We start from the raw sequence: 24,608 nt of genomic DNA, 5'->3' as shown, positions 1-24,608 counted from the left end.
GGTGTTTTTATTTTTTGTTTTTTTTTTTTTTCAATCTCAAAAATAAACGATCTCACCTGGTTATTCGGCGTGGAAGGCTGACCCGATGTTGGGAAGTTATAGTACCTGCGGGTCGTTCGATTTTAGGACATGGCAATGGATAATCGGAGTTCGGGCGGCGGTAGCCCCTCTCATTCCCGCTTCCTGTGTCCTCTGCAGGGCAGCTGGTATACGTATACATGCTAGTTTAACGCGTCGTAACGTCACTCACATGTTAATCGCCGTTTAATCCTCTACAAATTTGCGCCAGCAACGACGCCTCTAACACCACAAACGCATATAAATCTACCACCAGCACCCACCATACCGTCTGCTCCACTAATGATACGAAAAATAAACTATTCGCCGATAGATATGGACGTACAAAGTATAACGGGGAAAATAATCACCTCTGTTGCAAAATTCAACGAGCATCCTGATCGGCGTCATTAATTTTGAATTATCGTCATCTCGACCGACAACCGAACAATAAATCATACGCCCGGACTCTGGATAATGAAATGCGAGTATTAATATTTTGTACCTTGTTTTTTCTGTTACAGGTGAGTCGAGATACTTTGTGCGATGATTTTTTTCTTTCGAGTCGACACCGTGATGCGTGCGGCGGAACTGCGCGGTGAGTGTAACACGTAGTATGTTTGCAACAACAGGTTGAATACAAATTGGCGAAAAAATTCCGTTCCGATAAAGAGATTGTAGAGGGAATACGAAGAACAGAGAGGCATAAAATCTGACGCGCTTTTGCCCGGAGCGGTAGTAAAAAATAGTCCATATTATAAGTATTTGTCATCCTCGTTTAGTTTAGTCGATATCAAGTCGTCTTTGCACCGCGCTTCACTGTAAATCCTATTCTCGTACCTATTGATAAAACTTTGGGCAGCCTTGCGAGCTGCGAGGCAGGCCTGCGGCCTTGGGGTCGACCTGCGTGTTCTAGGGCAAACCTGAAACACGGGTAGCGAAAACGGCAGATACACGGTTCTTCCGTTTCCCGAGGAAAGCCTGAGACGTTGGCGAAAACACCAGGGTTGGAGATCAGGTGTCTCTCCGATAAACACGGTCCTCTCTTCGTCGACCCCCGGGAGGTTTTCGTCTTTTAGAACTCTGCAGGAGCTAATTAAGCTCGTGTATCAGCAAACCACCTCTGAACAAATCTAAAGAACGGAATAAATCGCCCACGCTCTCGCTCTTTCACTCACCTCCATTCTAAACCCGAATTTTTGTGCTGTGGACACCCGCAGAAAGCGATTAATTAATTAACTCTTCGATCGAAAGCTCGCATCCACCCAAAATTCAATACCTGGTTGTTCTTTTTCCTATTTTTCAGTTGGAAATGTTGTATGGTATTGACATAATTCTAAGTATTAATATGTCAGCGTTATTTCGAATTGATAGAAGGACAGTTTCGTTGAAAAATTCTTCGATGTTCTTGCAAAGTTTGAGATTAATTGAATCATATTTATATAAATATATATATATTTTTTTTATTCTATCAAAAAAAGCTGACTCTCATCAACGAAGATAATTTCACGAAAAATACAATTATATTTAGAATCTTGTACATGCATAAGGTTGAGTGAATCGATTCGAAACATTTTCGATACGATATTATTTTCGTCGTTCTCACAGCTCGGGTTTCATGCGAGTAAAGCTTCTTTTCTCGACAAATAAAGTAATCCTCGATCTGTTTTTTTATTTGCCATATCAATTGTCCGAAATAGATCGATTGTGAATAACAACATGTTCCGTTTGACGGTGACGGAAGTTCGTGAGAAACCCAAGTTCCACGTACGCGTCTTCAAGAATTGTAATCCGATTGAAAGTAAACTACCGTATATAAATAATAATCGGGCGTTTGAAACATTAAACGTAGCTGATATATGAGATTCGAGTCGACTAATTCCTTTCGATAATTCGACTTTAAATTTTTTAAATTTCTCTTCTTCTCCTCAAACTTCGATCTTTCTATAGCACAAATTTAACAATCGGAAGCAACCCTTATACATACTCCTCAAGACAACATTCTGCCGTTCGACGTATTTCAGTATTCACACGCATGTGGGTGCGGAGGCTGTATTGGTGGATATAACACGTGAGAGCGCAGGGCTGAGGCCGGAGACGAGGGCCAGGACGAGGGGCAGGGGGGCGGGGGTTGCGGCGGGGAGGGTAGAGGGAGATTCACGAATGTAAGAGAGAGGAGAAATAGGGGTAGGCGAGGCGGCGGAGAGGCCCGGCCCGCGAAGGAAAGAGGAGAGGAGAGGAGAGGAGATGGGTGGGAAAGAGGGAGAGAGAGAGGGACCGCGAACGGGGGCGACTAGAGGGAGAGAGGGATAGAGGGAGAGTGGTTGGTGCATTATTGATCCCAGTGTGTGCGGACTGGGCAAAAAGAGGAGCCTTCGGCTGGGAGAGAGCGCGATGCTGGTGGAGCGAACGGCCCGCGGTGGAGTCCGACCGCCGCGCCGTGAGCCCAGACAGATAGGCATTAGAAACGCGTGTCCCGGAACCGTACCGATGAACCGAGAGACCTCGATCGACGGAAGCGTTCTCGAACCTTGTTCCATGACGTACGAGAATTATGAAAAGCAGAAAGCGATCAACCGAGACAAGTCTCACGTCGCTCTGTCCCTATGGGCTTCGTGTAGCCGCGTGTTACGGGGGTAGGTGTATGGAGCTAACCGAGTTTCTCTCAATTTCACCTTTTGTTCGTACGCCTGTGTTACTCGTGTTCGTTTATCGTCACCATTCAATCCATATTCATTGGGGCAATTACGTATATAAATTTGTACACATGACAATCTCGTGTATAAATGTGACACAGGTGGATATAGATAACAGGTGTGCAGGGGAGGAACGAAACTGAACGATGGGATTGATGTACAAACTTGGGAGATAAGAGAGGGGAATCATCGTTGAACGGATATGCAATGACGAAGAGAACGAAACGATCCTTCGCTCGGATTTAAATTCAATAAGTTCGATGTGAAAACTACGATTGAATTACAAATAAATAAGACGTCAATGCGAGAGGAGGGCTTTCGGATCGCTCGAGACGAAGCTGGATTCTTTTCAACAAGATTCAGAGGATCGCACCCGTTATTGTTGAGAGAAGGAGACTCGTGGCTGTGCACACGTTGAGGTGCAGGCAGCATTCTGTTCGGCTGTTGTAGCCTAGCTCGCAAGAATATAGTTGGAGGATTGAAATTCCCAGACAGACGTAGATAATATTCGCGAAGGCTCCGGTAATTAAATTCATTAAACAATTAGCGCGTGAACAATAGAGGTTTACAACCCACTGCGTTACCGAGCTCACTCGACCGTTCCGTTCAGAGAAAGCCCGAACCGCCATCTTCCCTGCCTCCGTCTTCCTTAATTCCACCGCCGAACCTACTTTATTCGTTAGACGCGAATATGCTTGCGATACGATTCCTCTAATACCGATTCAGACCGATTCCTAATCAGTTTCTTCCTGTACTTCGTTATTTTCGCCCCGATACTTTCGTCGAGAGTAAGAAATTGAAATATGTAAATTGCCGATGAATTCGTTCCGCGAAGGCGCTGGATGACTGATGATAGAGGAGGGACCCTTCGGATGAGAATGCGAATTTCTTGCCATATGCAAATCATCGACTGAACGCATCTAGAGCCTCGTTCTCGGCCTGTGCGCCTACGGAGCTTTCATTCCTTGTATTTCGACGTGTAGGTTGTGCTGGGTATTTTATTTTCTCAGACTGGCAGATCACGTACGTCACTTGTCGGGAAGAATTGCATTGGAATTTCAAATTGCGGGGCGAGATTATCGAGTGAGTTGGAAAAATTTGCAAACTTTTCAATACCGGCATGAAGCATGCACAACGGACTAACGACCGCGGGGGGTGGGAGGAGGGGGGCTTTTTGTTTTCTCCTCCCCTCCTTCCGCAGTCTCACCAGAAAGTTTCACCCGTGCATTTTAATCAGTCTGTCTACATTATTTTTATCGCAATTGAATTTTCAACAGAACAAAACAATAAATGCAAATTTTAGTTTGCGAGGTTCGATATGTATAATTTTCTGTTTTCTTTCTTTTTTTCTGGTGTAACTTACATATATGTGTACCTTGTGGGCATAAAATCGAGCTAAACAAACGGATATGGTTGTAAAAAAAGTCGCCTAAACTTCCCTCGTTGAAGCTCCGTTCATTTTTTTTTTTTTTTTTTTGCCTCATCCCACTCGTATACACTTCTCCCGGCGTTCTTGCCGCAGCTTTCTGAAACTAAAATGGAAACAAATAAAAATACACGTATCCATATATGTATACATGTGGTATATTCATATGTACAGATATACGGAGCATGAAAACATCGGGCGAACGCGTTTTGCACCCCAGTATCTTTCCCTCTGCCGGTACATACGTATATACATATATACGCGTTTGTGTATGTGTGTGTATACCTACACGCATGTGCAACACACAGCCAATCTCGTTTATACGTATACGCAGATAGTAGATACAACCAGGTGGAAATAAATATCCGCTAGAAGGAGGTAAGTGCAGCTACCTAGCAATAAATTGCGGGGCTTAAATTCGCACGTCGAAAAACCGTACGATTAAGCATTCGCGGTTGTTCTTTGCCCTGCATGCGCGAGGGGGGAGGGGGAGGCAAAAGTTCGGCGGAGAAACAAACTAAAATGTCGAGGTCAAAAAGGAAATCCAAAAAAGAAAAACATCGGTACAAAAACAGCGGGAGCGAAACAGAAACCGTAAAGTAAAAAAGGGTAAAAAAAAAAAAAAACGTAGAGCTAAACGTAGGCTGCAAGCAGGTGCCACGGTACATTAAACAGAAGAGTACAGATAGCTGGGAGTGAAAACAACATTACCCTAAATTGGGGTAATTAGGGGTGGCAGTATGCCGAGTCGGGGTGGCCGCCATGGCGTTCGGGAAGGTGGAACACGGCCCTGGAACAACGCGGGGCGAGTAGGCACCTATTTATTTTTATTTACTTTATTAGAGTCGTTGGCCAACCGCGTACCTAATACCACCCCTGCACTGCTAAAATAATTCAAACCATTAGCGAGCCGAAGCGACATCTCCTCCTCGCTGCCCGTTTCGTTTACAACGTTTATTTAACAATTTTTTTTCTCCTTTTCCCCCCCATTTCTTCCTTTATTTTTATTTTAATTTTTTTACTCGTCTCTTTTTTTTTTTATAATCATTCGCGCTCCCTCCTCCCGCTGTAATTGACGCCCTGCAGCTCAACCCTGTTAAACTGGTACGGCACCCCTGGGTATTGAAAAAACGCACTTTCTTTCAGATTGGATTTATACGGCCCAGCCGAGTGCCGAACCCTTCGGCAAACTTGCTGTTTAATATCCATGATTTAAAACGAGTGCTCTTAACACGCTTTATTTACCATTTTCATTTCAAACATTTTACCAAATTCTACACTTTGCTCAACGTATAGTCCAGGTGGACAGAAATAAATGAAATTCACCGCATATAGTTTATACTTTGAGAGCTAGCGGTGCTATCTTTTCAAACATCTGTACTATGTGTCACAAATATATAATTGGTCCTTACGCATCAACGTACGTTTGAATTATTTGTTTCGACATTTAAATTTCTGGCCTAAATTTGCCGCAAATTTAGTGCGGTGATTGGCACGATTTCGGGTGTTTTGTATTGAATTTGACTTACGAAAATCAATCAGTGAAATGATTAATAGAAAGTCTTTTATCTGTTTTTCCGTGACAGTTTGACACAATTTTATTAATGTTTTATTTTTCTTCAAAATGTTGGAATTTTTTATTTCAATCGTACGTGATAAATGATCCATTTAGAAAAAATTACGTCTATTTCATTTTTGAATTTTGAGCCGATAAGTTAGTCAGAGATGTGTGTTTTGATACATGCAATAAAATTAGTACATAGTTTTTAAATTCGGTATTCCTTATAATCTTTCAAACAAAATTAATCGGTATATCAGTATTTGGTATGAAAAATAGTTTCGAGTTACAGAAAAAATGTACACTGGTAATCAGCCTGTCTTTAAACTGCATGAAAGATAAGTTGTTAACGGAAAATTGCATAATGAATTGTCGTTAATTTGAAGCAGGGATGTTCCAGGGTCGCTGTATCTCAGAGGAAGATGTAGTCTAGTTGAATCCCCGGCTCGTGTTTTATTTCGCGAGATATTTTCATCGTCGCAAATAGACACAACAGCTACATGTATACCCGTACATAATACCAGGCTGCGAAAAAGCTTGTTTCGGCACCATCGGAGAAACTCCGCGAAGCTGTCAAACTTTTTTTTCCCCTCTGGATATAGAAAACTTTTTCCACCCCGGCACGTTTTTATCGTCCCGGATCTCGCGATGCATGACATGCGTTTTCGCGCCTCCGAAAAAAGAATCAGAAAAAAAAAAAAGAAAAACAACATTTGGTCGGTGCAAATTTAATTGTCACTACCGTCATGATTTTCCACAATTCTTGCGGTCCCGGTTCCAAAACCCTTTCAGCTTTGTTCCCTGAACTCCGCATACAAGGCCGCACTGTCCGCCGCACATACCTATACGTATAGTAGATGCTGTAAAATCTTGCCGCAGTAACGCGACTTATACCCACTCCGAAAAGAGTATGTTCAAGTCGTAAATTTGATCGCCAATACAGCCGCGATAGCAAGTGTAGAGGAGATTTCTTGGCTCGTATAAGTGCTTTTCCGATCATAGAGGCGATATGTACTCAACGTAGACCGTATATTTCGATCGTAGATCGATGTCAGGTCTAAATTTCACCTCCCTCACGAATCGCATTTATTTTTGTCGTTCTATTTTCAATGTTACAACATCATTATTCGCCAGCTACTTTAGGAACGAGAATATTTTTTATTTTTACTTTTCTAACGTATAACAAAAAGTTCTTCGGATAATCTGTGCAGGGTACTTTTCTTCCCCCAGCCGTAACTTTTTTTCGTTACACATGTAGAACCTTATAATAATAGACGGGTAATGTCTAAAATTCCGGCATTACGACAATTCAGAATTTCGCACATTCATCTGAAAAATATTTAGGTATTTAGTCGTTCGGAATTTTGGTCTTTCGGAAGTTTGAATCCTACCTGATGGTATAAAATTTCACACAGCCCGATAATTTCCGACATGTAATCTACCCGCGATCCTTGGCAATCAGTTTTCCCAGTTATAAATAACAACGATATAAACCCCTCCGCGTTCACCTTTACGTACGTGTAGTTTCCTTTAAGCCTTAGATTTCCCACCAGACGTTGTGCAAGATCCGTTGGGTATACTTCCTCGAACCGGTGTAGCACCACCTCTGCCGAAATTCCCTTCCAAAGTCGTTTCGAGCTGTATTAAAAGGAAAAGACAAACATGAGAACAAAAAACTCACGTGGGTAATTGCCTTCATTGATTAATAAAGTCTGCAGCACGCGTAGATGTAATAATGAGAATGTATTTTTCCCAGTGGAAGTGGAAGGGTCGAGCAACATTTCTAAAAAGTTTTCATCGTGTATCGAATTGCAATTATTTTTTGTTCTTTTGTTTTCAAAACGATATTGGATACAGTTTCAAACATTCTAAACACATCTGATGCATATATTGAGGGACCATTACTTAGAATACAATTATCATATGTTGACAGCTGTACAGTTCAATTTGACTCCCAACACGTACTATGCAACACGTAAAAATTGCACATCTTGCGGCACCCTGTGGATCTGTATAAAAATTCTAGTGCTTTTCACAACTCTTTAACCATTTTATTTCTACCCCAACACGAAAGTCTCCGTTATCGAGGTATGAATTTTTCGCACCGCGTATCACGATTCTCCATCCCGGTTATACCGTTTTTTTTTTTTTTTACATAGCCGCGAAAAGAAAAATTAAAAGAAAGACAAAAAACGTAATGACAATGATAATAAAAACTGACAATTACCGTGGCAAATTTTTTTCTTTCCTTCTTTTTATCCGCGACTGCTTACGGCGCCGCCGCCGTTACGTACAGCTAATGGCGTAAACGGTTACTGTTAACTACGCTCACGCCCGCGGTTGTTAAACTCTTTAATCGCTTACACATATCCCATGACACTCCCTCGCACGCGTGTAGATAAAGTCTATATTACCCTCGTGTTAACCACTGGCAGCAACGTTGCGACGCTGCCTCGACGCTAGGGTAGTAAAGGTCTATGGGTATTATAGGTACGCTCTCCGTGCAGTCGCAAGGGATCAAATAAAACCGACACCCTCGCTTTAAAACTCTATTCACCCTCTATTCACCGTTAAAAGCGCTCAATCGTTGTCCACTTGTTTGCCGTGAGATTGTTTATTTAATTTTTCCCGTTCCATGCCGAATCACGTCGGCTGGGACGAAAACGCAACCGTCAACCGAGGGAAAAAACACGCAATCCCTGCTTATCAAATCAATTTTTTTCTTTTCACTCGCAATTTTCAACTTTCAACTCTTATTCGCCTCAGGCGAGGCTTTATTCTGTCTCCACTTTATCCTCGCACCAATCTTTCGCGATAAAGCTGGAAATATGGAAAAATGACGATCAAGTTTCCGCGTGCCTTATATACTCGTCGGAAAAATTCCCTTTGTCAACTGTCGTGAAAAGTCCTTTCTTCTGCGTACAGATCCGCGCGGATTATAGATATGTCGAATGGAGGAAACTCGTTTGAAATGAAACCATTTCAGCCGAGTTCAAAATCAATTTCATCAATGTCAGTGCAGTGACAATCGAAGTGATATGAACTGAAATACTTTGAAGAAACATAGCATGAGCTTGTAAAATAATTGTCTACGGAATATTATCAACCTGTAATTTAAAATATGTGCGATAATCAATCACCAAGACGCTCGGCAATTGTCTAATATCCTTATTCCGTTTGAAGTTGTTTGAATGAACGTTCGAACAAAAAACACTTTTCTTATCGGATGAAAAATATTCAAGCTTCCGTCGATAATTTATCTCCAAGTTGTGGAAAATTGTGTCCGCCATGCTGCAGGTCTGGAAATACTGTTCCAGTAGTTTGCCCAGATCCAGCAATCGCCAGATATCCCGCGGTACTCGCGGACAACGCGTTCGTTCCAATTTAATCCTAATTCAAGGTAACCGAGACTGGGAAACAGCTGAAGTCAGTTAGTGCACGGGTGGACAGGTAATCGTGAATCAGCATGATAATGGTGCTCGGGGATTGTGTTTGCGAGATAAGCTGCAATTTACGATTTACGGGAATTGGTGGACTCTGTCGGGGATGGTAGGGATGGGAGGGACGGTAGAAATGGTAGAAATGGAAGAGTGGGAGGGAGGAGAAAGAGATTACCACGTTCTTATATCCAGTCGCCGGCTGCAGGTTCCGCGAATAATCCCACCGAGATCTCGTGGAAATAATGATGATAATATCGGTTGTTATGACGGAAGCAAGTATAGATGATACATTTTTGCGCTAGGTGGGCCGGTTTTTGTACGTTATCATAGGTTGGTACGTTCTGTGAGATGTAAAATAGGGGTACAGGCTTCTTTTAGCGATATAAATTTACCCGGTAAATTTACCCTGTGCGCCGTTGGAAAAAGAAATTTCTGGCATTATGCCACGAGCGTAATTATCATAGTCGCTTAGAAATCAAGGCTCTCTCTCTCTGTAAATGAGAATTTCTTGGGGTAAGCTCGCCTCGCCTCGTCTCGTCTCGCTTCGTGCTTCCTTGCGCCTTTAATTTAGAGCCGCGAAATGACGACGAGAAAAATAACCCAATTATCTTGTTTAAAGGTGCGTTTGTCTCAGCCCGAGCCGGAAAGCTAGAGAGAGATTCGGCGTGGATAGAAGAGATGTAATTTGTTTCAGCTTTGGCAAAAACGAGGTAAAAGAATAAAGATTAAAAAAAAAAAAAAAAAGAAGAAAAACGAAAAGAAACTCCAAGATTAAAAAACCACTTTGATTTATTACACTGCGCAGATATTTTCCTGCAAGTGGTCTTAATTAATCGGATTAATTATTATATCGCGGCAGAAATTCTACAGCTTGGCATTCACATTTACATGCATAGCTAATGTCCAGCCGTTCCATTTTTCTCACGCCTGCCTTCACATTATTTTTCTAGACCTCAACTCCTCCCTTATTTCTTATTCGAGTTCTGTCGGGGCGAAAGATTTTCCATTTGTTACGATACGGCCGTGAAGTTATACATTGGGCGATTACGAAGAGATATGAGCTGGGTATAACTTGCGTGAAAAAATTTCTCCACTCAACGCCGAAGCTTCCTCCGGATTCACCTTTTAGGCGCCTAGAACTTTCCTCGGTGAAATAGATGCCGGCAGAAATGCAACCAGCAAGCCGGATTCCAGCATCTCGGGTGTGGGTAGACAGTTCTGGGGAAGATGGTAAGATATATTAGACGGCCAACGATGTAAAACTGATTTAAATTTTACCTCTAGCCCGGAGCTGCCGCCGCTTTCGCCTGAATTCAACCAAACTCACGGAAAAATTCTAATATTTCGATGCAGAGCGGGAAATTTCAAATCCGACAATTTACGCTCGGCCCCAGCGATGCCCCGGTTTATCCGGATATCCGTCAAATTTAAGGACACCCGTAACTCTCGCTGCTGTCGAAACCTCGGAGCTTTCCGATACTCCAAACGCTGTAACTCGTCAAATTTTATTCCACGCAAAAAATGCCTCGTATAAAGCGTGACCCAATTTTTTTTTGCTGCGTAACGACGATGAAAATGCACCCTTCGAATCCTTCAGAATTTATGAAACGGCTTCTCATTCTTTTGGACTTGGAGGATAGCGTTGAATTCGGTAATGGTGATTCAGATATTTTCTCTACTCTTTCCCGTACGTGTTATTAGTTTTCTACTCTGATTTTTTCTCTCCCCCTTTCATCCCGCACGAATAAACGATTCATGCGGCGATAATATATTACAATAACAATACTTTATACGGAAAACAGGCAATCTAGAAGTCCCCGTTTTGAAACTCGTCCTCGATGAGAACGGCGCGGGTTAGGTACACAAAAAGTACAAATTTCAACCCGCGAAACGACAAATCAAATTTTCGCTCAGAGACCGTGGCTCCAGCAACCGGGCTAGAAGCCGTTTCCATTGTTGCTTTTTATATGCAAAGCAGGGGTAAATTATAGTCGGAGGAAGGAACGAGGACGCGGCCTCCGAGGCGGACGGGAGAGAGAGGAAAGAGAGAGACGGTGAAAGAGATTCGGGGGAGGAGGAAGCGACCATTGTAGTCCTCGCTGACCGGAGGCATCATTGTACCCAACTACCCAGAGCCCCGTGGATGGCCTCCATTTAAATGTATTTTCTCGAAACGTCGTTCCGTCGTCGGAACGGAATGAGAAAGGAACGCGGAACGGCGATACGTCGGAACGGGATCTGACTTAGTGACTTTTGTTTGCTGCGCGGTGTGCGTTATACCGCTTACACCGTATCAACATATCCACTTCCGTTTCTGTATATCCACAGTTTGGTTTCTCTCGATCTGCTAAGTGCAGCAGAAGTAAGAGCTAGACGAACGGCGATGGAGCCGCGAGCAGAAGGCGGAGACTAGCTTCTCCAGACACAGAGCAAACCATTTCCTCCCCTCCCCTAGGCCGTTTCACCGTGGCGAGAAATGATCACCTCAGACTTTGACGAGGTAACCTCCATCCGGCACTATCCTTATAGTAGGTACTTCAAGTTCGTTCTCCTCAAGATTGCACTTTAGAAATTTAAAACTTTCGTGCCATTGAGGTGAAAAAATTGTTTCGATCGAACGGAGCACCGTGTAACGAGGTGGTACATTTTCGTTACACGTATGAATTCGTGCCAGGAATTCTACGGTCATCGGATACCAACGTCCGGCGATAGGCGCATCACTACGATGCGGTTCCAGAGGTCGAAACGCGAAACGCGAACCGCAACGTTCGCCAACCGTGGCACGGCAGGTGTAGAGAAGCGCGGTTCACCCTATCGCCGAATTTCACCTTCACTCGTCATCCGCCATCCCCCCGACGCCATTAGCCAATTTCCATATCATACTCACACGCCGCCTCTGTTGACTTTCATCTGCCTAACAACGTACACGTGTGTACTTTCGTTGCACCCCGTTACTGTCTGCGTTACGTGGCCGATAAATCGAACCGGTTCAACCGGCCCGACGACGGAGTGTAATTAGTGCCCACGCCTTTATCGCACTGGACTAACAAATCCGGGGGGAGGATGTTTGAGTTGCGGATAATTCTCCCGTTAGTCGACGTTCATCGCGAGAGATAGAAACTCGGCGGTGAGGCGATCTTCACCGCAGCTGGTGACGAACTTCCGACGAAACGAGCTTTGTCGGGTATATGCAGCGACGTGGCGAAAGGCGTTAATGCAGTTCCGAATTACGTCGTTTGTCAGGTAAAGTTCTATTTGCTTAACCAGCGAGGTTCCCGGTACGGGAGACGGCTGAGAGCACACGTGAAGGAAAGACGTCGATTGAAGGTATCGTTAATGGATTTCACGTTTATGTATACAAGCCGGGGCTGGTTGCGGAGTGCGCGGAACCGCGGCCGCAGTGCCGAATGGTTCGGTGATTGAGGTGTCGTTGACGGCATCCCCCCACCCCTATCGCCACGCCGCGAAGGGCGGAAAGGGGTACCTTACCGTTCGCGCGACATACCGCAAGATCTATCAGACACGCTTGGTTTACCCCGGGATGTTATTTCGCTCTTGACGCGCATAGCCCATATATTTTCGAGCTCCGGAGCTTGACACTTTTCGAATTCTATCAGCCGCCGCGGCGCTGAACACTGCGGAACATCAACCCCTCGCCCCTCGAAGCACCTTACGTGCTGTTGAGATTTTCAACTCCGAGACTGCGCCGAAACCCTCGTCGCGGGTCCGCGTTCAATTAAATCGTAGAATGTTAACTATTTCCCAACTGAATAATCAACGTTCAACCCGCCCGGCGATCTTCCCACTCGATATAACTACCACCACGGAAGCGCGTACCTACGACCCACCTGTAACCGGGCAACGATAACTGGCTTTTGAATAGCTCGACTGCCTGCAATGGCTCCCCGGTTCTCCTCATCCCATCACGTAAGGTAGTAAATTTGACTTTGTCATCTGAACGTGTCATTGCGTCGCGATAAGCCCGGCGTCGCGCGGTATTTGCGGGGGTGCGAAATACGAAGGGAGGGGGAATCGTAACGATGCAGTAGAGGGACGCGTTTGGATACAGATGTACTGTATTTATATATACGTATACGGGGCACCCTTCATGCGCGATGTCGTTTTCGTATCGGGAAGCACGTATTTTTCGTTCGTTGAAAATTTTCATCCCTCGATACTAACGCGCAACGCAACGCTCCGCAGCGAGCTTTCGCAATTTTTTCTGCTCAAGCTCGTGCTTAGCGACCATTTAATACGATTAATACGGAATGCCAACATTCGGAGAACCTAAATACCACGCGCATTGTACATCCCTGATGCTTAGATAGATCCGTCAGATAAGCCCCACGGATATTTACGAACACTGCAATTTGTCAGGGATTAAATCTTCCGTATACATGAATATCGTATATAGCTGTGTAAATACTTGTACACAACACGCTCGTGCAGCGGTTGTGATGTAAGGAGAATGAGGAATGCGAGGTGTTTCCGCTGTTTGTGTAACAGCGAAAGAATATAACAACGATGATAATAATAATAATAATAATAATTTTTCAACAACAACAACAACAACACCAACAACAATAATAATAAATTACGCTCGTGTCAAATTAAACACGGCTGTAATTTATCTCGTTTGATACGGTAATAAAATACGTCAGAATTACATCTGACGTAGGTGTGTGCGATTCCATGAAAACATATGTCAGTGTGCGAAATGTATAAAGTGCGGGGAATATCGCGAAAGAGGAAGCAGAGCGCGTTCCTGGCAGCAATTCGCAGCGAATGATAGGGTTTTTCAACCGGGTGGATGATATGACTGGAAATCCTCGGCGCACTGCCTTCACGCAAATGGTATGAACAGGGTAAATATTAACTCTACCAGGCGGGGTGTCTACCTGACGGTAGTCGGCAAATGCAATCTCCACACTGAAACCCATCGTCTATCATATAGATTTCACCGTATCGCTCAGCCCCGTCAGTATATAAAAGAAATCGCGTAATAATGCTCAGCCATATTACCGGTTATTTGTTCTAGAGAATGGCTTTCGTGGCATTCTTGAAATCCGTTGTTGTATAGAAAAGAACGGTTTGAGCATGCTCTCCCGCTGTATAGGACATCGCTTCTCTCTTGCCGCGGTCTTTGTTATTCGCGTGTGAACAAGAACGTGAACCCAACACACTCCACGATTCACGCAACGAATTACTCGTATTTCGGTAATAAGTGGTGTGTTTTTGAAAGCTATGAGAAATTTGCATATTGTATGGTATGGTGACGTGACTTTACTCTGGATTGATGGTTCTATTCTTATCGTCAGAAACTGAAGCTGTCGAGTCGTACAAGCTTCCACGAATTCAAGCAATCTCTGAAAAATAAAGCGTGACAGAACCCAGGTACCAGAGTTTGTATCAATTCGAACAACAACCGTGCCAATGTGTTGACTCTTTTTCAGTTTCCGTATATTTTACGAAGGTACATTCTACTGACAGTTGATTCGATTTTCAGCTCAATCTGAAGGTTGGCTCTCAATGAAGAAATCGTTTGCGAAGGGATTAATTGAATTTTTACAGTGACTGTTTCAATGTTGCCACGACTGACGTATTCGCAACTCGACGGAAGTCGGCACGGTTTTCGGTTTCAACCTATCACGATGCCTCCAACTGGGCAGGCATCTGGATTCAGTGGAATAACCACGGAGAAGCACGTGCCACCCTAAAGGGTCAGAGCATTTGATGTATGGTCCGTATGACCGCAGTTATGAACCATTTAGAAGAGACACTGTTAGCATGGACGACATTGTCCCACTTTGGATTGAAATTCAATCTTCCAATTCTCGTTATTTAACTCTATCCCAGTACAATCAAGATCAAGTTGTGCGTTTAATTTTGACAGGATAATTCCGTCATTGGATTTCACAGCTCACGCCTCTCTTGGTGGATGATAAACCAGTCTACGAAAGGGTCTGTCTACTCGGCAGCCTGCACATGTAACGCGAGAATAATCAAAGATTCGCCAGAGGTCCGAGGGCGGGCTGATATGTGGATTTCGACAAACGTACATAATTTACGCACGCATTGTGCCCAATCGAAATATTTCCATGTTCGATTACGCGAAAAGGTGGCACGGTTCTGCCTTTGCGATAAAACGATTCAGGCAGTTCTTGTCCGAGGACCGTCCCTCTTCTCGAAGATAAGGAGTGGAAAGACATTTCGCATTCGAATGTTTCTGCAGCATATTGTGTTCTTCGTATGAAATGTAGTTGAACATGCACTTGTGCACATGCATTTATGAGTGCATTCTGCATGCATATATAGCGATATATGCTACGCACTGGCGATACTCGGGTAACTTTTACTCGAAGTCGAGACTTACGTACCCGGATAGAGGGTGCACCGCACTTATAACCCAGCTAGTCGTCGGTGTCGCTGTGTGTGTTTCATTCGCTTTTTCGCCCTTATTTGCTTTTCCAAAACGAACGTCGTCGGGGGTATCGAAGTTTGAGCAGGTACGGCCGACTTGTTGAACAGACTTGGAGTCGGACGCCCGACCTGTTGATTATGGATTCCTAATAACGTTCCTCGTCCGTATTTATGCGTCGCAACCACTCGACGTTCGCCAAACCTCCCTACGGCAAAGTTCAAAGGTTTAATGAATTTCCTGCGTATATACGTACGTATATATGTATACGCGCATAGGTACAAGTGGGCGGGAGAAGAGGGGAGAGGATTCCATCTCGACAGTACGGATTATCAATTAAATGCAAATCCCCAAGCAAGGTAATATCCCAGGAATAGAGTGTTTTTCTTCTCTCGGGTTCGGGACCTCTTGAATGGAAACGGGGATGCCGGCTCCTCGAGTCGCCTCGCTGTGACAAAGAACTTGCGTGCCAGGTTGGCTCTGTCCGACAATACCGGCAACGACACCGACAAGAACGGAAAGAAACAACGGCGAAGGTGTTGCGTCGTGGCTACCATAAGTGCGTTGTGTGGCGGCCAGGGTGTGACGTGCTCTGCCTACTGCGCCGCGGCCTTTAAGTAAAGGGAAACATTAATCTGGGTGACGTTGAACGCCAGGGCGAGGCTGTCAGCTGTGAGTGACGCGCTTGCCTGCTTCTCTTTTCTCGTCCACCCTCTCCCTCCGCCCCTTTCGCCTCGTCATCCCTTCTTGTCCCGCTAACCCTAAACCGACGTCACCCCTTCACGACACCCCGCCATATTATCAATGCACAGCCTTGGCTTTCCTTTCGTCGCCTTCTATTGTCTCGGGTCTTTATTTTCCCAGAGTTTCTCTACTTTGATAATTGCGTTCCTCTAACAATTTTGGGATCATAATTGCGAGAGAGCACGGACGAAGTAACGGTGTGTGCTCAAGGAGCTGCGTAGAAAATTGTTAGAAATTGTTCTGTATTATGTTGAAAAGTTGGGGGCGGTGATTAAATCGCTTCTGTGAAATACGCGGAACCTTACGAACCTCCTTAACAGCTTGATACACGCAATCGTACCTACAATGTAGATTTCACTCCGTTTTTTTTCCCCCTTCTCTTCTCAAATAACGTGATCCCATCCGGATTATAAATCACGATTTTTCAATATAAATTTGAAATAGGTATTGCAGAAGAAAAAGAGAGAAACGAACAATACAAATTTATCCAAATTACGTTACGTGGTTGAAAATGAAACAGAGGCAATGCCTGCGGGGCTGATTGTTTGCATCGGAGGTGGAATAATCGTCGCGTATCTCATTAATATCAAATTATGATTCGGTAAGTAGCGAATTGTACAGTGCCATAAACAGGGTTCGATTATAAATTGATGGATTTCAATTAACCCGAGGTTGTTATGACCACGCGATCGGTGATATGTAATTACCGTGCTTAAACTCAAACAAGTCAGCGTGCAGATCGGCGTTTTGTAATAACACAAACAGGGCGATGCGTTGTTGCCTTGTTTACGGCGAACGTTATTCGACACAACGCCATACGCTAGACCTCCCTCTCTGTTTACAATCAGCTCTTGTCCCAGGGCAACCTCGAAGCACGATTAACCGATACCCAAAGACAAAATCTCTCGTATCAGTTAGTTCACCGCGAGCCGTTGTCTAGTTCGGTACGACTAAGCACCTTTAGACGCACGTGAATCCATCTATCCATCCATCCACACATACGTACCCAGGTGATAGTGTTTGGCATACTCGAGTGGTGGTGTTCTTTCTGGTACACGATGTCGGGGTGCCGATGTAAGGAAAGGAAACTCGTCACGGAAGCAGGTCCGCCTGTAAGTAATCAATACCTTAAAACATGTCTAATTAAAGATGATTTCAACGGAATTATTTCCATACGTAATATAACCATGATTACAAGCATTTCAACGCCGAAATATGAGTGAATAAAAAGTACATTCACAGCGTGATAGTAAAACTCGTTTTTGATATATCGATCATCCGTCGCGTGAAAGAAAATAGGTATGTGAGTGAATTATTTTTTTATTAAATCTTCCATCGCTCGCTTGGAAGTGTGAAAATACTTTGCTTACGTGATTTTGCCAATAATCGTTTTCTGTGAAACCGTACCGATACATTCTCGTGTCTCTCGACCATAAAAAGAGTCTTGCCGCTCGGACCTCACGTCATTCGCGGAGTGATAGCTCGTGAAAATTAATGGAGAGTATTTGCATTTGCAGTGATTTACTTGCCGAGGCAATGAGTATCTTTTTTTAAATTTTCGATCATCATTTCACGAGAGTCGGGAGCGTTTGACGAGAACAATTATTTGGTTGCTTGGAGAACGGGTGGGTTTTAAAACCTCGAATTTATTATGGTAAGTTTATACTCGGGGTTCTGATCTTGAATGTTCAACGAAGGATTTCCGAGTCTTTCGCACAGTTTATTCTGGCGCTTTTTGCAAGGATAAAGGGGACGATGAAATGTTTTCGAGAATTTGAATGAAGTAGGCCCGCGCAGGATAAATAGGCGCAAGGTACGAACCGTCGAGGATTATACGACGTTAGTACCTAGCTAATTTAGTCTAAACATGAAAAGAGAATCAAAGGAATAAAGGGAAAAACGTATTTCGCTAACGCAACGCACCCGGCGTACGCCGCCTGCACACCGCGTCAGCATGAACGCGAAGATTACATTACTCTGGCTACTTTGAAGTATAGTGAAATGCACTCAACCTAATTTGTACACGTCTGGCATTTTATTTCAATGGGAAAAATTCAACCTTCTCCAGCCGCAACGCAGGCGGAGCGATGTTTTCTCATCGTCGACAAGCTTTAAGCTGCCTTCCCAGTACTCATACTCTCTCTCTCCCTCTCTCTCTTCTCCATCCGCACGACACTTTTCGACTCTCGTTCACTACCTATTTCCTTCGTTTATTGCTTTTCCTTTTAGAATATATTCTCATAAAATACCGCTTATTCACTTCCTTCGTGCATGCAGAGTATATTATGTATGTGCATGTATATATATATATATATACATATAATATATTCTATTCTATATATATATATATATATACATTTTCCGTTCTGAAACGATTGAAGTATTTTCCACGGTTAAATTTATACTTTTGTATACTTGAAATATATCTTACTCCTGTTAGACCCCTTCCCACTCGATCAACGGGATCGCGTATCACTCATTTTTTTCTGCTCTTTGTCTCAAATCTCATTTGATAAAACAGGAAAGCTTCGAGGTATCGAAGCCGTTACGGAGGTAAAAAATCAATTCAACGAAATCCAATCACTTTATAAAGTCTTGTCGCGGTCCCCGGAGTATTATATCTATCACCTCAACATCCCTCCTTCCACCTACAAATTTATCTTCCACATTCCACTTATCTGTTTCATTGAGCGCCAGATCTGCCACTCTCCCTGAAACATTGCAAAGGCCTTAACGATATTTTCACCGCATGAACAAATATGGTCTGTATGGATATACGCGGCAATGTGTGTCCCCTCTGGTCCCAAAAAATCTTTAATCTTCCGTCGAACCATTCTTCTCAATTCATCGCTTTCACCTGGTTTAATCTCCGAGGAGACACAATATATTAGCTAAAACTGGTTCCACTCGCTTTTATACATATGTAAAAGATTATCAGTCCGTTGCGGCTCCGCTTGTGAATATTTTCAAATGCTTCTTGTGGCAAAACTATTAGACACAGTCATTGCTCTCGTGGACTTTTTTTTGCAGAGTCCATCAAGACCTTGAAAATTCTACAGCATGACCTTCCTCTGTCTATAAGATTCTAGTCAGAGTTGTAAGTGGGTATCGTTATGTCTCCAAAACTATTGATCGGGTTGTAACGCGATATTGCCCAAAAACTGGACGTACGTTGCCATCATCATCAACCCCAAAAAAAAAAATAGGGCATCGAAATTGTTTCAGTAGTTGTGGTTTTATAAGCAAACATGTGGACAGAGTGATAGAGTGACGTTGAGTTTTATGTATGTAGAGAATAGATCAATCGTTCCCCGGTTTAGGCGAAGCTAAAGTAACGTAACGTAAGACGATCCGGAGTCTCATGGCTCAAACCTCTCAACCTCTGACCTCTCTGCAAGTCTGTAAGCCTAAACCAAAACCTCAATTCCTCGCAGTTCTATTGTGCCCGGATACACGAGCTTTATAATCAACTGTTATTGCTTTCATGGTAATGAATCGCACGGGATCCGGAAGGGCAGGAAAGGCGAAAATCTAATTAAAACCAGATTCGGGTCGAGAGAAGTGTACATGCATCGGACTAAGCTACTTGGCTTATATTGGATTAGAATCTGTATTAGGCTTGCCATTGTATCTCGAGGCAAGATTTGAACACTTTAAACTCCGGAGTTTCGGTTAAATATTTGACCAACATTCGGGCGACGCCCGCTGTTATCTCGCCATTTCTTTCCATTTCACCAAAGTCACGAAACTGATGCTTGACAATTCAACGAAATGGAAACACGTTACGGTATTATTAGCTCCTTGAACGCGGGGTGAATCCGGAAAAATTCAAGACTGCGTATATCGCGAACTTTGTGAAAAAATGAAAAAGAAAAAAAAGAAAAAAGAAAAGAAACACCGATAATGCTTGTCTATCCGTTCGGGTATTGTTTTACCGTGTATATTTATTGTCCGACGACACTTCAGGGTGCGGTGCAAAGTCAACAGTGGAAACAAATTCGCGGGTAGGTACGTGTTACGAAAGAATAATGAAAACTAATCGATTACGTAAGCCAGACAACATTCTTCTATGTCGTTTTTAGGCGGCGTATATAAACGTGTAGAAATTCCACAGTCGACTGCTAGTTGAAATAGTGAAAATTTATACAATTAAATATAAAAGTCTCCCTCAGATAATTAAGAGAATCATTGTTACTCTAGAGGACAATTTAAAAATAATTGCTCTTGTCTTTTCCCGGCGTTGCACTTTCCTACCTCGCTACCAGCTCCGCTGTTCGAATCATCACCCCGACCTCGCCTCGACGAGGCGCAATTGTCTCTCTATGAAATTGAAAAGCGGCACGGCTCCGGTGAAACGATGAAACAAAGTATGTGTACATATCTATATTACCGCGTATATGCATGTGTACATATGTACATTTATTTCCACCAACTTTTGAATAATTGAACCTTTTAAACCTCCGCGAACCGCAACTTTTATTTTATTATTCAACTAGCTGTAATTTACATCCGTCATTGTAGAACTAACTTGAACCGATAACGCGATAATTGTGAAAATGAAGTAATTCTTTTATTTTCGACGCTGACGTAGTTTTGTTAGATTGTTGAAGTAGTAATAACAATGCTTTACGAATTCACTGCACAACCCCGGTTGCCGAAGTTCTCTAAAACCATTTTCCTAATTAATCCGAGTCCGTAAATGAGACAAAATGAATTCCGCGGCTCCAACAACTGCCCGAGAGCCTAAAATTATAGTTTTTCTATAAATACGTGCGCAGAGTCGACTGCAGGCGCCAAGATTTTAGACGGACAGGTGTACAGCGATTTACGTAACCTTACGAAAGAGACTGGTGTAAATTTAAAAAACACTCTTAGTCGCACTACGCTCTTGAACAGACCGTGCAAGACTTGTCGAAAATTGTACCGCTACCATTTATCGCTATTTAAATAAAATTTTCAAAACCTGATATATACAGCTCATACGCCACAATATCATTTACCCATATTTCACAAACATTAACGTCACCTCGCACTTAACATATTTTGACACCATTTGTCTTTTCATTTCCTCTTGCTTCGAGAGCAGCGTTACAATCACACACACTATGCCATATCTGTTATTTTCTCTCTTCTTTGGGAGGGGAAAAAAAACTCCAACGGTCGTGATTTTTGTCGATTCCGAAGTTGAACGTGACATCTCGATGACGATTACCGATGTGTGGTCTAATGTCAACTACAGCTGGTTGAAGGGGACCAAATGCCTCAACCGTGCTATATATTTGACCCGTGTTCAACCAGCTAAGCTTAACATTACGCGCAATATCAGCATTCCTTGTTGATCCGTGTCTGGGTTTTCTTCGTTTGTTCAAGATTCCTTTTGGTGTTCGAATGTTTCTTGTTAACGATGGAACTCCCCCCATCACCGTGACGTCGAGTCCGGTAGTAAACGCCAATTTGCAATATAACAATATTCGTGTTTCATTGCGGTCCTGAGGTCGTTGACATTTCGCGTAATGGTCAGTTACTCGCACGTACCCTTTTCTCCGTTCGTCACTTCCTTCTCGTTTCTCGGCTTCCCGGCACCTGAATGCTACTGGGTCACGAGCAAAGCTCAAAGCACAAAGTGAATAGTTTCAGTGGTATACAATAGGTGCGGAGATCAAACACAAAGCTAAAAGAATTCGTTGAGAAAAATTCGTTGAATGTACATACTGGCACGGATTAACGAGGGCTGAGTTTTTTTTTAGTTCAGTTTGGCTCGTTAAGGTTTTGCAAGGTCTGAACTGGCGTATTGACGAAACGGAAAGCACTAAGCTGATAACAATACACTCGCTTCGTGTCGTTACAAAGGTTGAAAGTCTTTGTTCTGTTAAGGCCAAAGTGGTGCTAGGAATTTACCGATCGTTTCTTCTTTAACGGTGAAAAAAGGGTGAATTCAATTTGATCAAACTAGGCGAAATTCAATCAGAATTAAAACAGACGCGGGGGAGAAAAAGAGAGATGGGAGGGTGGACAGGGCGGAAAATTTGCTGGAGGTAAGGAGACGAAGGAGAAGAAGAAACCCATGGAATCAGACGAGGACGCGCACCAGAGTTTTACTACATTTCGACGCAAGTCGCGTTTAAAGAGGAACCCTGTCTATTTCGAGCTCTGAAAGATATGTCGGTAACGCGAGACCACCGTGTTAAATATATCTCTAGTCCCAAACTATCACGCCGGTCGTGTTCTCCTCATTTATGCATACTTTGCGACGACGAATGTATGAATATAGAGAACCAAGGCGCGTACACCGGGCGCATATTTTTCTCTCGGTTCAAGATGACGAAAGAGAAATAACAAGTCGGGGGAAACGGAAAAAGGAATGCAGAGACGACGATTAATGGGAGGAGAAGAATTGTTTCTATTTTTACCTTGTTGATAAATCAGGAGCTGCAGCAGAACCGACAGACGATCGGATCACTCGACTAGAATCGATGACGTTAACGGTTTATCACTCTACACGCACTTGTTTCTACCATTCTCTCCGCCTCCGACCATCTACTTTTCGCTCTCTCTCACCAGTTCAGCGGTGACCTCCAAACGTTCTCTCTTGCCGATCGCCAATTCATTGTCGCGATTAGTTCACAACGATGAAAAATTTTTCACTGTCGAGACATTTAGTCACCTCGGAAAAACCGAGCTTTTCGTTTTAAAACGTTATTGCTGTTTCTGTATCTTCATTTGTTACTCTCTCATTTGTCTCCAGCCGGTTCTCCACGTCGCCATCTTTTAATCCCTAGAGTTATTTCCAGACCCTCGCACACTCTTAACGCAACCGCACGTCAAGCGTAGAATAGAACGTGGCTAAATCTCGTCGCCGCTTGACATCGGGAGAAGACGCAAAGATACGTCCTCCGTACCGTTTCCATGCTATGAATACTTTCATTGCCAATACCCGTTCTATTTGTGAAATCTTGCAAATTCTCATGCAGCGCGCTGACTGGTTGAAGCGGATTAAAAGATCGTGAGGAAAAAAAACCCGGTCAAGTTACATTTTTTAAACGCGTATAAGCGTGACTGGTAATCGAAATCGGGAGCTTGCGGCTTTTAAACTTGACGAAACGCGCACCGGTTCAACATTGAAAGCACACTGTCTAATGCAAACATTGTACAGACATAGACGAGCTTTCCGAGCACGTCGTCCACTCTCTGTTTCTCTTTCTCTCTCTTTTCTTCCGTCTCGCTTTCGGCGATATTTTCGTCAAGGCGACGCACGCCGTTGCGAGCTTTACCGTCGGCTCGATGCCGGCCTATATGCGGAGCGCTGATCTTTGCCACGCGGTGTTCAGTGTCGTCGCTCAATTTAACCGGAGGAAATGTTTCTTTCAAGTTTTATCTAATCCCGGTAAATCTCGAGGGGACTGTCGAATAAATGTAAAACGGGTGAGAATCTTTCGCCGGAAGTAAATTGCTCTAAGTGCCTTTTTACAAGTGTCAGAGCTCGACGACCCCCAGAGATTTTGACTTCTGCTGAGAACAGCTTCGCAAAGTTTCGCGCAAGGTTGCCGTGAATAAGGAAAAAGAAAACCGCACAACACGGTCGGGATAAAACGAGGGAGCGTCAAACAATTACCGAGAGTACAAAAAACAAGTCAAGTTGTACGACGAAAAGCTTGAAAAGCGCCGGTCCTCCCTTCGCGAAGGTTTATTAACACCCTTGGAATACCCCGAATCTTGTTTGAAAGAGTGGCGGAAATTTCGCCTCGCCTTTACCCAACTTCCGCCGGCACAAGTACTCTCGTGATTAATACATGAGGGCAGAATAAACCCCAAGAAAATTTCTCAACCCGTTGCACCACGTCTGCTCCGTGACGCCCTCGAGAGGGACTCCTAATCCTTCTCCGAGCTATAATTTCTCACCGAATGTAAGAAAGCGTACCCCCTTATTCTACCCCCTAGGCTTGTACGCGTGGTGGATATAACTCGGCGAGAAGATGCTGCTGTACGACAGGTGTGCGTCTGTGTTTGTATGAGCGTATGCGAAAGTGTGCGTGTGTGTGTGTGTGTGTGTCGTGTGTGTGCGTGCGTGCGTGTGTGTGTACGAGGGAGCGGAGATAACCGTTTGCGAACTGTATGACCAAACCGTCGGTGTACTACTGGCTGGGCATCCGGGCCCGTACTGTGCAGCCGACGGCGGGCGTCGCGACGCTTCCCCGCCCGCAGGGGTGCGCCGCAGGGTGGTGGGAGCGTCGCGACGCCTGCGCTCCGGTCGCTCAGACGTCGGGTTCAA

General features: G+C 43.9%; 1 protein-coding gene and 1 long non-coding RNA gene across 8 annotated transcripts in view; one reads left to right on the top strand and one right to left on the bottom strand.

Moving 5' to 3' along the window:
• The window catches only part of LOC124298572 (E3 ubiquitin-protein ligase MIB1), a 247,776-nt gene that overhangs the window by 144,993 nt on the left and 78,175 nt on the right, over positions 1-24,608 (top strand). The window lies entirely within an intron of this gene.
• On the bottom strand, positions 4,167-24,475 carry LOC124298583 (uncharacterized). Of its 5 annotated transcripts, none has more exons than XR_006906844.1 (6): positions 24,239-24,475; positions 22,750-23,114; positions 17,346-17,449; positions 15,555-15,803; positions 7,256-7,375; positions 4,167-4,285 (listed from the first exon to the last, which is right to left on the bottom strand). It is a non-coding gene; the product is annotated as an uncharacterized LOC124298583 (long non-coding RNA). The 5 variants fall into 5 exon arrangements; XR_006906845.1 differs by having other exon boundaries at positions 22,750-23,104; XR_006906846.1 differs by lacking the exon at positions 24,239-24,475 and adding an exon at positions 6,480-6,579 and having other exon boundaries at positions 22,750-24,057.

Source organism: Neodiprion virginianus, chromosome 2, assembly GCF_021901495.1.
Source record: "Neodiprion virginianus isolate iyNeoVirg1 chromosome 2, iyNeoVirg1.1, whole genome shotgun sequence".
Classification (NCBI taxonomy): Eukaryota; Metazoa; Arthropoda; class Insecta; order Hymenoptera; family Diprionidae; genus Neodiprion; species Neodiprion virginianus.
The sequence above is the reverse complement of the archived record's forward strand: the minus strand, read 5'-3'. Positions and strand labels throughout refer to the sequence as shown.